Source organism: Macaca mulatta, chromosome 15 (assembly GCF_049350105.2).
Source record: "Macaca mulatta isolate MMU2019108-1 chromosome 15, T2T-MMU8v2.0, whole genome shotgun sequence".
NCBI classification, from domain to species: domain Eukaryota; kingdom Metazoa; phylum Chordata; class Mammalia; order Primates; family Cercopithecidae; genus Macaca; species Macaca mulatta.
In genome coordinates, this window is record NC_133420.1 from 126,381,076 (window position 1) to 126,398,204 (window position 17,129).

A 17,129-nucleotide genomic window follows, 5' to 3' on the forward strand; every position below is an offset into this window, starting at 1 on the left:
CTGTGAATGTAGATTGGAGCTGGAAATTCCCAGGGCTGTGTACTCAGGAGAAGGGTTAGGTTTCTAGTATACAGTGGTGCCTATCACTGAGGAGGCTTTCCTTGGCCTGTTTGGCAGATAACATTTTTAAGTAAATACAGACCTGATTGTCTTCTACAGGATATTTTGTCTGTCTGTGCTGTTTCTTTTTTGCTCTCCTTTGCATATAATCTTTTGGGTCCCAGAGCCCAGTTGGTGTGTACACTACCACTAAGTGTGAAGATGTTCAGTAATCCCTGGGGCTCCCCTTCTTTTGTGGGGGGCAACCTCAGGAAGGAAAAAAAATAAAATTCAAAAAGTGAAGTGGCATAAACTCCCTGTTTCAAAATAAGGAGAAAGAAGAAAGGCTCAGGGTAGTAATAACTGTGTTGATGATAATGGTAATAATAGTTTCCATTGAGTAAGTGTGCTTTTGTCCTAAAAGCTATGCGGGGGACATCCCTGCTTAAATTCTTGAAACCAGCTCCCCAGTGGGATCTGAGAGGCTTCTCTTACCTGGGTTCCCCGCTGTGCTCCTGCACCCATTGGGAGCCTGGGCCACGGGCAGCTCTTGCAGCCTCTGCTCCTCCTCCCAGAAGTAGGGTCCTGCAGGGGCTCTGACCCAAGCACATGTTCTATTGTCTCTTCTTTCAGGTAAACTCCTTTTATTGGTCGGAGAATGAATAGTGGAGGTGCTTGGGGCTTGGGCAGAGACATGTGCTGAACGTCTCACTTTAGTAAGAGCTTGAGTCGGACAGCCTGGGTTCAAATCCTAATTCTGCCACTTCCTGGCTACGTGGTCTCTGTCTTCTCAATCAAATCAAAGATAAAGTCAAGATCAAAATGTGGACAACCCTATACTTATAGATTAAAAACTTAGTTGAACTAGGAAGAGCATAAATGCTCATTCTTTGAAGTGGAATAAATGGTTGATTGCGTAAGATTCTGTTTTAGTAGATTAAGTGTTTACAGAATTGCTGTAAGCCAAGTGGAGTAATACCACAGAAGAAATAGTTTGATAACTTTTCTCTTGGAGTCCTGCTAATGGCTTCAATAAACAATGAGACATCATTTGTAGCAAAAATAACTTTCACAGGAGAAAAAGAAAAGGAGGAAAGAGGGAGGAAAGGAGGGAGGTAAATAAAGAGGAAAGGAGGGAAGGAAGGAAGGAAGGAAGGAAGGAAGGAAGGAAGGAAGGAAGGAAAACTAACATCTAGTGGTCTGTTAGGTGCTAATTATTCAAGTTTCAGTATATTTTCTTAAGTGGAAATATACAAATATGTATATAACTTCACTTTTGTGATTTTATTATACTCCTTACAAATGTTTTTATTGAGTTTTCTCTCTTTAAATTGTTGCTTTTATATAGGTGGGACCCTGCATGATAGTTTCAGAGTTAACTCCTCTCTTTCCTTACCCAAAAAAATTTCATCTATAAAATTTGGTTCTGCTATTAAATAAAGCATCCAGCTTAATGTAAATGGGCCTATTAAAATACTTTTACAGACTCAACATTAAATATCACTTCAGCAGGATAAAATCTGAGTATCAATATTAGATGAGGTTGTCATGTATAATGTAAGTTATAAATTTATACTCCACTGAACCAAGTAATGGGTATGCAATTAGTAGCATAGTCAAAGGATTTGATAAAAACCAAAGCTATTTCTGTTATCAGATGAGTGAGGATTCTAAATGTTTTTCCTAAGGACAAAATGTGCTCTTCCACCATGGGATAAGAGCCACTCTAAAATGAGAAGTCGATCTCACTTGGATGCATTTTATTGGAAAACACTCACCAGGGTCAATTCCTGCTCCAACTGGTAGAGAACTCAGCAGACCGTGATATGTCATCACCAGATTCCATTCAAGGATTAATGGCTCCAAAGAACCAGATGCCTCTCTAAGTCTTCCTGTAATGTTACACCCAAGTGTGACTCGTCCCACCATTCCAGTCCCCTTTACACACCAAGGTGCAGAGACTGGCTTTTCACAAATCACAGGGGAATAGGGCACATGGATAATCCAGCCCATGCTCTAAATCATCTCTCTTGGTTTGGGCCAAGTCATAGTTCTCGTGGGACCTGCCAAAACAGAAGCTCGCCTTCTCTGGGATGGGTGGGGTAGTAAGAGATGGGATTTGTTTAGAGCCATCTCTCACCACGAGAGAAGGCTACAATGTCCCTGGAAAGATATTGTCTGGTTCTGGTACTAATTTGGCTCAAATGACCTTGAAAGGTTAAGGGATTTCTGTAACTCCTCCACTACATATATAAGGGCTGCAACAATGCGATTTCAGGACAGCATCTGTGACCTTCTCGAGCCGGAGCTGAGGAATCAAGAGAGGGCCCAGGAGTCTTGCCCTCCTTTGCACCCTAGCCGGGTATCAGTCCACCTGCAAATTCATCTTTAAGGTACAGTACATTGAGCTTGTGTTGTCAAGTGTGGGAACATCTTGCAACTTGGGCTGAAAATTGAAGCAGATATCACCCCTTATATGTGTGTGCTTTATTGACCACTTGAATTCATTTTCTCTTCACCTTGAACACCTACGCTGTACCAGTTGGGAATAACAGGTGGGCCAGTAGATTTTTTTCCATCTCTGATGTTTTTCCATCTTTTCCTAAATGTCAATGATGCAGAAATTTCATGTTAAAGACTGTGGGGAAAGCCAGAAATTAATGTCAATCTCACAGAGCAGGGCTTTTTTGAGATTAACCAAAATAAAGGTATGTCTCATGTTGGTTGACGGATAATTTAGTCCCAAGGAAATGTTCATTGTAGGTGCTGGATCATGGAAGCTTCTCAGAAAGCTGACGATGGGTGGATTAATCATTAATCTGGGGTTTTTACTTGACTAACCTGAGACTTGGGAAATTCAACTGTAGAATTCCCTTTCGTCTGAGGTAATACAGTTGACTCTTCCCTAGCCCCTCATCAGATGGACTCAAGTGCATGAGCCTCACACAAAGTCAAGCTATGTTTTGTGTTATTTGATTACATTGATATTTAATTTAATGTTATTTGATTACATTGATATTTAATTTAAATTTTATTATAAAAGTGAGTTCCAGCACTCTTTAAGTATAAGTTAATTAGAAAAGTACATTTAAGAACTGCCACTGGAATTTTGACTTTTCCAAATTGGTAACATTTTACTGAAAATAGAACTAATCCTCTCAATAGATGTACACTGTAGAAAAAACTACTTTTGCTGGGGTGGGGGATGCAGAAAAACAGAATTGCTTCTTTATCAAAGAACAGTCTCCTTTTGCTAAAGCCTATCTAATTATTGATATTTGCCCTTCACATGTGTGCAAAGCAACTAGATATCCTCATTTGAAGGTGAAAAAACTGAAACACAAAGCCCCTGTAATTTTGAGGATACAGATTATTCCCTTGAACTAGAGGCTGATGATTTTTTCCTATTACAGCCAGACGGACCTCAATGAACCTGTAGATCTAACACTCAACTCACAGATGAGGAGACTTACGTATCTTTTCCAAACTCTTAAAAAAAAAAAAAAAGCTTTTCGAAAAAAGTGAATGAAATTCATAAAATAAAAAGCATCAAACGTGTATTTTAGAAATAACTGTATGTTAGTATTAATATGGTAACTCTACGCCAAATAGCATTCAAAGCAAACAGGAGAAACAGAAATTTTAATTGACCATTTAAAATGTCTACCTACAGTTAGGACTTTGAACATTTTTTTTTTTTTTTACTTATCTCAAACTATGTATCTGTCCTGTAAGCATAAGAATGCAATGAAACTGATTAAAGCTTATGTTTATTTATGTAAATGATAATTATTTCTTTTTATTTTTGATGCAAAATTGAACTGAGAAATGTATTGGTTACTTCTCTGTGGGCCCTGCCATGACTCATCCATTCATTAATACAGCACGTATTTTTTGAGTTAGAAAAGCCAATTGCTTTACAGGGTCTGTCTTAAGGTGGTCCATTCAGATACGTTCTCCTGAGTCCACGACCTGAAACTGTGCTTGTCTTTTCACTAAGAGATGAGTACACTGACAGCCCATGCTTTTGAGCTTCTGCTAAGTCCACAAACATTCCAACACTCCTGTGACAGCAGAGGGCAATATGGAATTATGTTGTGAACATTTCAAGGTACATGGGCTTTGACCTGCAATTATACTTCCAGGAGTTTATGCTACAGATATACTTACAGATGTGAACAAAGCATGATTTACTCTGGAATTTTTTGTAATAGACCCAAGCAGGAATTAATTTAAATGTCCATCCATACTAGAATGGTTAATTATGGCATATCCATAAACAGATTACTACACAGTCATGAAAAACAATGTATGCTGGTAAGGAAATATTTTCTTAGTTGAAAAAGGCAAAATGCAAAACAGTGTATATTGTATGGCCCTGCTCGCAAAAACGACAATATTTTGTACACACACATGCTTCCAATAAGATGGAAATATAAATATGACATCATTAACAGTGGGTGTCTTTGGGAAGTGTTGCTGACAGCAGTAAAGGAAGGCAGGAAACACTTTTTTGTTTCATATCCTTCAGTGCTTTTTGAAATATTTTACCATGTGCCCAAAACGACAGTCACATTTTTAAAAACAGTCTTAAAGGATCATCTTTGCCAACAGTATAAAACTTTGTAACTCTTGGCCGGGCGCCGTGGCTCACGCCTGTAATCCTAGCACTTTGGGAGGCCGAGGCAGGTGGATCACGAGGTCAGGAGAAGGAGACCATCCTGGCTAAAACGGTGAAACCCCTTCTCCACTAAAAGTACAAAAAAATTAGCAGGGCGCGGTGGCGGGCGCCTGTAGTCCCAGCTACTCCGGAGGCTGAGGCAGGAGAATGGCGGGAACCCGGGAGGCGGAGCTTGCAGTGAGCTGAGATCGCGCCACTGCCCTCCAGCCTGGGCGTCAGAGTGAGACTCCGTCTCAAAAAAAAAGAAAAAAAACAACAACTTTTCAGGATGAGATCACTACACTCAGAGTCTCGCTCTGTCGCCCAGGCTGGAGTGCGGTGGCGCGATCTCCGCTCACTGCAAGCTCCGCCTCCCGGGTTCACGCCACTCTCCTGCTTCATCCTCCCCAGTAGCTGGGACTACAGGCGTCCGCCTAATTTTTTGTATTTTTAGTAGGGACGGGGTTTCACTGTGTTAGCCAGGATGGCCTCGATCTCTTGACCTCATCATCCGCCCGCCTTGGCCTCCCAAAATGCTGGGATTGCAGGTGTGAGCCACCGCGCCCGGCCACAACTCTTTGACCAAATTATGCTGGGATTTTCTTTGAATAAATGATGGTATGCAGTAATTTACATGTGCATCCCAAATATGTGGAGCATCCCAAGGAAAGGGAAGCAAAGGGAGAAGCAGCCTAAGAGAGGGAAGCCGAAGCCGCTAGGAGCCCCCTGCTCTTTGCCTCCCGGAGCACTTCCCTCCACACCTCCCCGAGGGTGCTGAGTGTGCTGCTCTTCCAGACGCCTCACTGTGTCCTCCGGGGGCTGTCCCGTTTGACCTGGCTGCCTCTCTAGGTCGCCTCAAATGTCTGAGGAGTTACACTTGATTGATGGAAAGCACACAGTGTGGGACAGGAATGTGGGACACCCACCCCACATTCTGTTCTCATTAGTGACAGAGATCACTAATGAGCCTTCGTTCCAGGTAGTCCATTTCTAAAAGTAAACAATGTTTCTGAAAACGCAGCTATTTTGGGAAGTCAGACCCTGGGGAGGGCCCACGCTTAAGAAATATACATACATAGCCCGTTTCCTGCTCAGGAAAAAATTAACGTTGATTAGGGAAAGCCAGATAGCCACTGGGCTGGCAGTTTGGTGAAGCAGAGGGGAAAAACAATATGTTAGCCAATTTTTGTATTTTAGCCACCTTACCTTTTTAAAAGCTTTTAATAGGAGCAGAATATAAGATTTTCTGGAGAAGTAATTGCTTTTAGCTCTAAATTCTTTGGAGAATTTTGACTGGCAAGTGGCATGAGTGGATGATGGGTTCTTTGTCCACTGGGCACAGTGTGTGAAGAGGACAATTTTTTGAAATTTTATTTTATGTATTTAATTAATTTATTTATTTTTAAGATGGAGTCTTACTCTGCCACCCAAGCTACAGTGCCGTGGTGCGATTTCGGCTCACTGCAAGCTCTGCCTCCTGAGTTCAAGCGATTCTCCTGCTTCAGCCTCCCGAGTAGCTGGGATTACAGGCATAGGCCACCATGCCTGGCTAATTTTTGTATTTTTAGTAGAGATGGGGTTTCACCACGTTGGCCAGGCTGGTCTCAAACTCGTGATCTCAGGTGATCTGCCTGCCTCAGCCTCTCAAAGTGCTGAGATTACTGGCTTGAGCCATCGCACCAGGCCAAGGGCCCCATATTAAGTAAGGTCCTTGCCCCACGGTAGTTAAGGGTCTAGTTGAAGGGACAAGATTATAGGGTCAAAGCCCCAGAGAACAGAGACTTGCCTTGGCTCCTGGTCCCAACCCAAACAGGCATAGAGGCAAACCCATGGGCATCTCTGAGCATGGCAGAATGAGCTTAAGGACCTCCCAGTTCCCTTCTAGTCACAATTAGGTGACTGGACATCACATTGAACAGCCTGGTTGTGACCAATAAACCTGCAGTGTTGAGCAGTAACCGGGGAGGGGTGGTGCTTTCTCTCGTTGCTTTCACTTTGTTTTATTTCAACTCTTAAGCGCGCCCAGCGTATGTTTCTCCAGGATCTAAGGCATAGTAGCTACGTGGTCCATGGGGAACTCAGAAGTTTTCTCTATTAATCCATGTGGAGCTCAAAAACTAGTGACCCAAAGGCCAAGTCCAGCCAACAGACGTATTCTGATGCTCTGCACAGTGCTTTGAAATGTCTGTAAATTATCATCAACATTGAAAAATAAAGAAATTACATAATGTTTTAAAAATCAGATTTCTAGCTTCTTTTGAAAAACTTGAATATCAGGCAACACTGGGACCATGCCCCACGGGCAACAGTGGGTTGGAGTTGAGTGGCAGCGTCTGTTTGGAACAAGCCATGCATTTGAGAATTTGCCACAGAGACTTCGAAACACACCAGGTCTCCACAGGCTTCCGAGTTTGTGGCCTCTGACCTATCAGTAATCCACATAAGGATATAAATTAGGCAGTCCAGGATTTCATTAAGTACTTATTGTGTCAGGCAAAACATTGTTCGCAGCAGCCTTTTCCACTGAAAACTGGTTAATTGGGAAGGTACATACTGTTCCATTTTACAGATGAGAAAGCAGAGACTTAGTTCAAGTAACTTGCCCTATAAAGAGTGTGTGTGCAGGGGTCTCCTAACTCCTAGTCCTGGACACATGACCCAGGGCTAAACAGCAGGAGGCTGCTGGCTCCAGGACAGACTATCTCTGTGTGCACTGAAAATGTTCCTCAGGCAAACAAGGCTCCTTAATTCCTGTCTGCTCATGGTGTCAGGAAGATGCATGTGCTTTTTACTTTTTATTTCAAAATAATTCTAGATTTAGAGAAAGTTACAAAGATAGTACAGAGTGTTCCCATATACCTGTCACCTAGCTTTCTCTAATATTAACATCTTACAGAGCCATGGTACCTTTATCAAAACAATAAAATTAACATTGGTACAATAAAATTTACTGCAGAATTTATCGGAGTCTCTCAGTTTTCCACTACTTATTGTCTGTTTTTCCTGTTCCAGGATCCAATCCAGGCTACCATGTTGCATTTATTGGTGTATATATATATCAATCATATCTCCTTATTCTTCTCCAACCTGTGACCGTTTCTCAGCCTTTCTTTATCTTCCATGACCTTGACACTTGTAAATGAGCAGTGTTCAGGTATTTTGTAAAATATTCCAGAATTTGAGCTAGTCTTCAGTTTTCTCATGAATAGACAGCATTCTGGTGTTAGAAGTGCATCACAGAGTCAGCGTGTCACAGCATGTCAAGGGACACATGATATCCACAATACTTAGTAGCGTTGAGAGCCTTAACCACACTTATTTAAGGGGGTATTTGTTTTTCCACTGTAAAGTGACTACTTTCCCCTCAGTCACCAAGTCATCCCAGACTCAAGGAGAGGGGGACTTAACTCCACCTTCTAGAGAGAGAGGGAGTATCAAACAATTTGTGATTGTATGCTAAAACCACCACAGTAATTATTAAATTTTTAGAGACATATCTTTGATGTCATGCAAGCATTCTATTCCTCCATAAAATGTCATCCACTTATTTTACCACTGATCAATGGATTCTGCCTGCAATAATTATTACTGTGGTATTCTCATGGTGATTTTCTCTTTTCCTCATTTATTTTTATTTTTATTTATTTATTTTTTTTTTTATTTTTTTTTTTTTTGAGACGGAGTCTCGCTCTGTCACCCAGGCTGGAGTGCGGCAGTGCAATCTCCGCTCACTGCAAGCTCCGCCTCCCAGGTTCATGCCATTCTCCTGCCTCAGCCTCCCGAGTAGCTGGGACTACAGGCGCCCGCCACCAAGCCCGGCTAATTTTTCTGTATTTTTAGTAGAGACGGGGTTTCACCATGTTAGCCAGGATGGTCTCCATCTCCTGACCTCACTATCCACCTGCCTCAGCCTCCCAAAGTGCTGGGATTACAGGTGTGAGCCACCGTGCCCGGCCAGTAATGTTTACTTTTTAACATTCATTTGGCAGTAATTTCAAAATTACAGAAAGAATAATTCAAAGAATTCCTGTATAGCATTAGCTAGTGCACCTATCATCACCATTTACCCTGCTTATCATTTGCCTTGTCCATCTACGTATCTTTTCTAAATCACTTGAGATAAGTTGACACATCATAGTCCTTCCCCTCTAAATGCTTCAGTGGTACTTCCCAAGAACACAATCATCTTCTTACATACTTGCAGCACACTCATCAACTTTGGGAACTCCAACACTGATGCAATCCTGTAATTGTCCATGTTCCAGTTTTGTCTGTTGATTCAATACTGACCTTTACAGCATTTTGAAATCTAGTTCTTGAACAGATGGTGAAATCTAGTTCTTGAACTAGACTAAGTTTACGAGCCTACTCGTCCTGATCCCTAGAGTGGCACCTATCACCCCTCTCCTGGGTGAGGTTCCTATTTGATTTAGTCAGCAAGGCTCCCTGACCCCACCCTCAGCCTGGCAGGATTGAGCAGGCAGACTGGACCTGGATGGATCCAAGCGAGGCCCTTGTAGAGCATCTTAGAATAATTATAGTCTATGATGACAGATGCTTTCTAGTCCTTATTTTTCTAGGGCACGTGAACTTTTCCCTAAATGAAGGAGGGAAGTGGCTCAATCTGTGGGAGGTGATGACAGGACTTTTGACGTCAGACATTGTGGATTCAGAGCCCAGTATCAGTGCTTACTGGTTCTGTGACTTAGACAAGAATTTAAACCTTCTACCCCTGGCTTCTTGTCTGGTTACAGGGAAAACAATAAGATTTACTTCTCAGAGCTCTTGATATCATTAAGTAAGATAATTTTTAAGATCACATTAGCAATTGCCAGATATGATTCATTGTCCACTGTCACTTCTGTGATGTCAGCACCCAAAGAATAGACATTCCGGGTGCTGTGAAATCAGCAGTTCTGGACTCCTGGATCTCCCCATCATTAGCTCTGGAGCTTGGGGAAAGTCAACCTCTCAGACTCACTTTCTCACTCACAAATACAGGAATAGTAAAACCTAGCACAATATGCTGAGGATTGAATGAGATGGCATTTGGTACTGTCCGCAATGCAGGTTGCTAATAGAAATATAGATGATGATGATGATCCATATTTATTATGGAGCAGATATTATGTTAAGTACTTTTCATGCTCCATTGTCTCATTTAATTCTCAGAACAATGCATTTTTCATGTGATAAAAGAAAGCTTCATAAAGGTCATATGGACTAAAAGTCACAGGGACTTCTCTCATAATTGTGGTGTCCCTCTTTCATGACTTGGTGTCACCCCAATCAATTCGGGTAAGCTCCAAGGGAATAACAGGGCTGTTATTGTGGACACATCCAGTATAAACTTCTTTCTCCCATGTAAGTCTTTTTTTAGTTAAAACTCCCAGCTACCCAAGAACTCACTCATATTGCCCAGACGATGTTGTATTTCCCCTGAGCCTCCTCCTAAGACTCAAATATACTGTCGGTAAAATCTGAGGTGGCTTTGAAGGATATTAATTATAAGGAGATTGTGCAGAGGGACTCAAGATTGAAATTCAAGTAGCCTGACGGAATTTTGGAGGGGAAGTTAAAAAGAAAATGTCTATAATCCCAGCACTTTGGGAGGCCGAGGCAGTGGATGACGAGGTCAGGAGTTCGAGGCCAGCCTGACCAACATGCTGAAACCCAGTCTCTACTTAAAAAAAAAAAAAAAAATTAGCCGGGCATGGTGGCGCGTGCCTGTAATCTCAGCTACACAGGAAGCTGAGGCAAGAGAATTGCTTGAACCCTGGAGACGGAGGTTACAGTGAGCAGAGATCGAGCCACTGTGCTCCAGCCTGGGCGACAGAGGGAGATGCTGTCTCAAAAAAAAAAAAAAAAAAAAAAAAGCAAAAGAAAAAGAAAATGTTGTTTTGAAAAAGTGCTAAACTAAGAAACTAAGGAGAGCACTCCCACATTGCACTCCAGCTTCCATCTGAGAAAGTGAAAGAGGAACGGGAGGAAGCCCAGTGGGGCCTGAAGGTGGGGTGGGAGGAGAAACCTGTCCAAATGCCTACGCGCCACAGTCAGGTGAAGCCATCTAAGCTCCCAGATCTAGAAACTTTGGACCTAAAGGTATTTTCACCGTGGGTGAAAAAGACCACCTGCGTGGAAATGGAGTGACAGTGAGTCCCCCGCATCTGTGGAGGCAGAATCTCCAGGTGAGGGGGCTAAACCAACAAACACATTTGGTGCTGGTGTCAGAAGGAGTCTAGTTTCTGTTTGTTTAGCTTTACCATGACCCACATGAAACTGGCCACCGTGAACACTTGGACAGTATGCGTGGAGAGAAAAAGGGATGTGTGTCTTGATGTGATGCACAGGGAATCATCTTGGGAGAAAGTTAATCTAGTTCTCCTTTGAGAAAGCAGTGTGACTTGTGCATTGCTCTCAGTAGATTTAACTGGATGCCTGCTTTCTCAGTACACAGCTGTTGTCATGAGCCTCCATCTCTCTGTCCCGTGGCTGGGTGGTTTGCTGGTGATGACACGGGCTTTGGAGTTGGGTGTGGTTTAAATCCCAGCTCCATCACCATCAACAAGGTGCCCTCGGGCAATGGCTTGCCTCTTTGTACTTCCTTTGTAAAATGAGGATAAGAAGACAGTTATTGTGAGAATTGAAGGTAAGATGTAGAGTGCTTTGAAGAATAAAAGGTATTCAGTAAGTACTCAATAAAGAGCATAAAAATAAACCAGAGACCACAGACCTGCAGCCCACCAGCCAGTAGGCAAAGCTACGGTGGCCAGTTTTGTCTGACCACTTAGTGGGGGCAGACCTGCTCCATTTCTGAACTTGCTTCCACACCCTGTCATTGCAGGGCTGAGTTTCATTTGCCAAAACCAATGCATTTCCCCCTACTGTCTATACTTTAAAAAGGAGAACTATTGCCCTCTACCCATGAGTTTATAAAACCTGGGGAAACGAAAAGATAAATGCAGTAAACCTGAATTTTAGAGGTGGGAGTCAGAAGCAGATAATATTCCTAAGTGTTTATTATAAAAATAATAAGTATGTGGCTTTCTGGACACTACAGTTATTTAAATTTGCTGCTCCTGCTTTCTGATCCCCTGGGGAATGGGAGACAACACAGTGATCTGGGTTCTAAGAAAAATAAATGATCTTATATTCTGAGAGAATCTCAGGTTTAGAGGGGATTTAAAAGACATCAAGGCCAGGCACAGTGGCTCACAACCTGTAATCCCAGCACTCTGGGAGGCCGAGGCAGGCAGATCACGAGGTCAAGAGATTGAGACAAACCTCTGGTCAACGTGGAGAAACCCTGTCTCTACTAAAAATACAAAAATTACTTGGGCGTGGTGGTGGGCACCTGTAAGCCCAGCTACTCAGGAGGCTAAGGCAGGAGAAATGCTTGAATCTGGGAGGCGGAGGTTGCAGTGAGCCGAGATCGAGCCACTGCACTCCAGCCTGGTGACAGAGCAAGACCCCATCTCAACAACAACAACAACAACAAAAAGACATCAAGAGCACATACACACTCCTCTGAAAAGTCTCTTCTTTTCCATCTGCATACACATGGGATGAAAGTAGCATGTGGAAACTTAGAAGGCACTTGAGTGTGCACCTCTGAAATTGAGTTTATAAACAAAAGTCAATTGCACAAGAACAGAACGGAGACACCTGAATTTGAAAAGTTGCTCATGTGAAAAAATAGGAGCTTACAGATCTTTAACAGTGACTCAGGAGGGTTCAGGTACCTAATGGGTTTATGTGTCTGCACATTGCTTAGTATTTCTTATATCTGTGACAATAGAAACCCTACCAATCCATCCCACAGGAGATCACGGTGGTTTCCCTTCTTCCCGATCACACAGAGAGAACAACTTGAGAAAGTAGTGCCTTTCCACTCTCACTAGAGCCCCAACAGGGGCAGCACCCTGGCATATGGCATATGCATATGGCATATAGCTAATGATTTTCTCTGCCTGGGCCAGGTGCAGAGGCAGAGAGAGCAACTGTCGGCGCCTAGGTTTTCCATTAATACCCCCAGGGAAACGTAGACATCTTTTATTTCCTGTTTCCTGCCTTATTTTGATGTTTTCCTAAAAATGCTTTTCTAAAATTGCTATCCATTCTGTTCAAAGAGGGTAATACCAGCTACAGTGAGCCCAGTAAATGGGAGCAATACATATAAAACAAGTTTTTTTAAAACTGGAAGGAAGAAGATGGCACAGCTCATCTCAAACAAAATGCACTTGCTTTTACAGAAGATCTTGCACATTGTCATAATTCTAACTGCTGAAGTTCAGGTTCACCAGCAGTTTTCAGCAAAACAAGCAGTGAGGCTGTGAAATAACATGGAGGGGTTGAGCCCAAGAGTCAGCACAGTGGCAACTGTCAGTTTTAGTAAGACAGTCACTCCTTAAACATGTTCAGCATCACTCAGTAAATGTGATTATAGGGCTTGACCACACAGAGCCCACAAATATAACATCCTAAGTGATGTAAGGGTGAAACTCATCACCAAGAGCTTTACTAAAGGCTTCTCTGGACATGGTCCGGCACTGGGCCTGGGACAAGATGGGAAGCCTCTTATCCCCATGATCTAAGGCTTTCTAATTCTTACAGCCCAGCAACAGGGATAAATAAGCCTTCAGTATGGGCTGAGTCAATAAGAAGCAAAGCATTTGATATCAGGTATAAACTAAAGACAAGGAGACGGTATTTAGGTGGTGGTTCAAATTCAGTTAGCACTTTTGATGCTTGCCAGGGATAACGAGATGCGTTGTGAGTTCCCTGAGCAAGCATGTGGGGAGGGGCATTTGGGGAATGAATGGTGGGCTGTGTTGGGGCACTTTATGTAGACACTGTATGTTACTACACTTCATCTCCACTACATGGCTAAGGAAAGGGGCTCAGAGCAAGTGAAAGGCTTGCTTGCCCAAAGTCACAACAGGGACAAGTCCTCCACTGAGCTTTCTCTCCACCCTGGTTGTCAGGATGCAGCCTCCTGGCCTGACAAGGGAGGTAGGGATGCAGCTGTGTTTCACAGGCAGGACAGCTGTGTCTACATGACCCCTAGCGGGTGGGCTGCGACTTGGTGAAGAACTCCAACCCCAGTTCCTGCTGGAATGACAGCAGTATCAAGCCTGGCCAGCCAGACTGGTATCTGCATGCTTGGGTGCAGAAGTAGGATAGGGGCTGCCTTGTGAGACAGCATAGGAAAGAGGAAGGCATAGCGAAAGCAAAAAAGTTCAGGGCCGTGTTTTCTTCGGTCAGTGTGGTGTTGGCCCTTTTTGGAATGCATGCCTTGAAGCAGAGCACATGCCCTTCAAGACCCAGTGCAACTGCTCCCGGTAGCTTCACTCCTTTGGGATGTTTACAGATCCCTAAAGGTGTCTGAGTTCATGTCCCCTCCTAAGTCCTTCCAAAGCTCATGCCCACTTGCCCACTACTCTGAAGCTGTTCTATGAAAACAGAGACCCTAGAAGTGTTTTTTTTGGTCGACAACGAATGAGAAGCAGAGCTTGCATGCATCAGATTCTTCATAGCCTGATTTCCTTTAGGTTCACCCTGATTTTTTTTTTTTTTTTTTTTTTTTTTTTTTTTTTTGAGACCGAATCTTGCTCTGTCACCCAGGCTGTAGTGCAGCGGCATTATCTCGGCTCACTGCAACCTCCACCTCTCAGGTTCAAGCAATTCTCCTGCCTCAGCCTCCTGAGTAACTGGGATTACAGGCATGTGCCACCAAGCCCGGCTAATTTTTTTTTTTTTTTTTTTTTTTTTTTTTTTTTTTTTTAGTAGAGACGCAGTTTCATTGTGTTAGCCAGGATGGTCACGATCTCCTGACCTCGTGGGCTGCCTGCCTTGGCCTCTCAAAGTGCTGGGATTACAGGTGTGAACCACCACGTCCGGCCCAGGTTCACCCTGATTTAATTTACTCCTTGGGTGTGTGGACACCATCTGCTTCCAGCTATTTTCTGTAACTCAGCTCATGACGGTGCACCTAGAGTATCTGCTAGAGTAAATCCTCCTTCTGCATCCAAACCACACCTTCCTCCCAAACAGAGAGGATGCAAAATGCCATGCAGATGTGAGCAGGCTGTGTTCTTGCACGGGCCTCTCTTGTCTTCATAATGAAGCTCTTTAGAATAAATGTTCATTATCAATTTTGAGTAAAGAAGAACATTTCAGTCAATACCTGTTTGACCAAGCTATCCTTTTTCTAAATACCAGGTACCTAATATGAACTTGTAATCTTTAGGGGTATTTTGTAATTTAGAAAATCTGTGAAAATATTATGCACATAAAAGGCATTACCTTTTGCATACTTACATTGCAAACTCTGCATTTAACACTTTCCTCGCAGTTAAAAGCAAGCACTGTCTTCTTATCTTGAACTTGTACATCAGGAAAGTGAGATGCCTTAGATATCCCTGGAGCCTAAACAAAATCCACAGGAAGCCTAATTGCTAGAGGAGGGCATGCATTCCACACCCTAGTTCTATGAATTAAAATGTAAAATCAGATGTATTTTGTTAGTGACTTCTCTTTCAATGTCCCGTGGCTAGAAATTTATTAGAATTCTGTGCACTGAATGATTAGCCTGGGAAAGAAAATAAGTGAGAAATATGCCCTTGAAAGACAGGAGTGTGTGCTTGGGCCAGGCTGGAGGATGGCCCCAGGGTTCAGAGAGAAATTCCAGAGGCTCCAGGGCACAACTCCAGCCTGGCAGATTGCAGAAGGTGACTGGATGTGAGCGTTTCCCTTACCCAAAAAGTAGAAAAGCAATCCACGCTCAGACCCTCAATGTCTGAGCTACTCCAAAGGGGCCGGCTCTTCATATGAAGAAGATAATTTGGAAGGGGGTCATTTCATTTAACTTGAATAACACCCATTAAATGCTTCAATGCATTAAAAAGAAAATAAGACTGAGCTTCTGTTCAAGAAGCTCTACACCTGTAAGTCACAAACACCTCAGCATCCATCAGTCACAGGAAAGGGTAAGGTCACTGAGCACCTCAAGTGGGAGAGGGCACTTAAATCAAACTTCCTCTTTCCAGGGAGTGTCCTGGAGCGGAGGGAAGAGTGCAGGCTCCAGGTCCTGATAGCCACACCGCTCTCAAGCTGTGGAACCTCGACACGGTCTGTCAATGCCTCTGAAAATCAGCTCCTTTATGTGCAAAATGAGATGTGAATTAGCTCGATTTAACTATTCCACAATGTGTACACATTTCAAAACGTCATGTGGTACACAATTACATACAGCTTTTGTCAATTTAAAAATATATTTAAGAATTATTTTTAAACGTTTAATACAAAATATAAATGTTTTAAATAAAAAAGCAATGGCCCTCACGTAGCCGTGTGTGACCAGTGAGAACCACGCGCAGAGCAGCTAGTACTGAGGAAAATGTTCTCTCCTCTTCTCTCCCGCATCCCCTTCCATCGTCCCCACCCGGACTTGCCTCGCTGCCACCACCCACCCACATGCTCAGCAGTTTTCTCCAGGGCAGCCCTGACTACAGAAATAAGCAGGTGATTGGAAGATGGCTCCAGGAGGAAGAACACTGGAAGCGGATTCTCAAAATCTTTGTTCAATACCCAAAGCTGTTTTCAGTTTCAAGCTTCTTCTTACCTCAGGACACTTACACATGCTGTTCCCTTCACGCAGGAAGCTCTTGCTGCCCCTCTGATAAGGGCATCATATTCTACTATTATACACATAAGTATAATATAAATGAAATATAAATTATGCTATACCATAAATATAAAATAACAAATGTTATTTATTCTCTGAAGCTTTTTCTTTTTCTTTCTTTCTTTTTTTTTTTTTTTTTTTTTTTTTTTGAGATAGAGTCTGGATCTGTCACCCAGGCTGGAGTACAGTGGCACAATCTCGGCTCATTGCAAGCTCCGCCTCCCAGGTTCACACCATTCTCCTGCCTCAGCCTTCCGAGTAGCTGGGACTACAGGCCCCCGCCACCATGCCAGGCTAATTTTCTGTATTTTTGTAGAGACAGGGTTTCAGTGTGTTAGCCAGGATGGTCTCGATCACCTGACCTTGTGATCTGCCCGCCTCAGCCTCCCGAAGTGCTGGGATTACAGGCATGAGCCACCGCGCCCGCCCTCTTCTCTGAAGCGTTTTCTAAACTCCTCTGCTGCCCCCAATTCTTTGGATGCCCCGGGAAAACCCAGCTTGCATGGGATCAGAGGTACTTTGTAGCTGGGGAGTAAGGGACCAGGTCCCTTTCCAGTCTCCAGCCAGGGCTGAAGCCCTTCTCTGAGCAGGAGCTGCCAGCAGGCAGGGAGGAATCTGTTGTGCAAACATTTGTGTCCACCTGCCTGATGGTGCTACTAAGATCTGGAAAGTGGGCCACGTTCAGGTAAAAAGCAAACGTTTTTGGGTTCCATATGTGTCTCTTCATAGGATGTATATACATAT

General features: G+C 43.2%; 1 protein-coding gene across 2 annotated transcripts in view; it reads left to right on the forward strand.

Annotated features, from left to right (window-relative positions):
- FAM240B (family with sequence similarity 240 member B) overlaps positions 1-17,129 on the forward strand; it is a 37,984-nt gene that overhangs the window by 9,719 nt on the left and 11,136 nt on the right. Inside the window, exon 1 of one of the 2 annotated variants that reach the window (XM_077966487.1) lies at positions 2,316-2,432. The exons of the other annotated variant lie outside the window; for it this stretch is intronic. The gene's annotated coding sequence lies outside the window, so the exon portion shown is untranslated. Of the gene's footprint in view, positions 1-2,315; positions 2,433-17,129 lie in introns of those variants that run through there. 2 annotated transcript variants of the gene reach the window in all.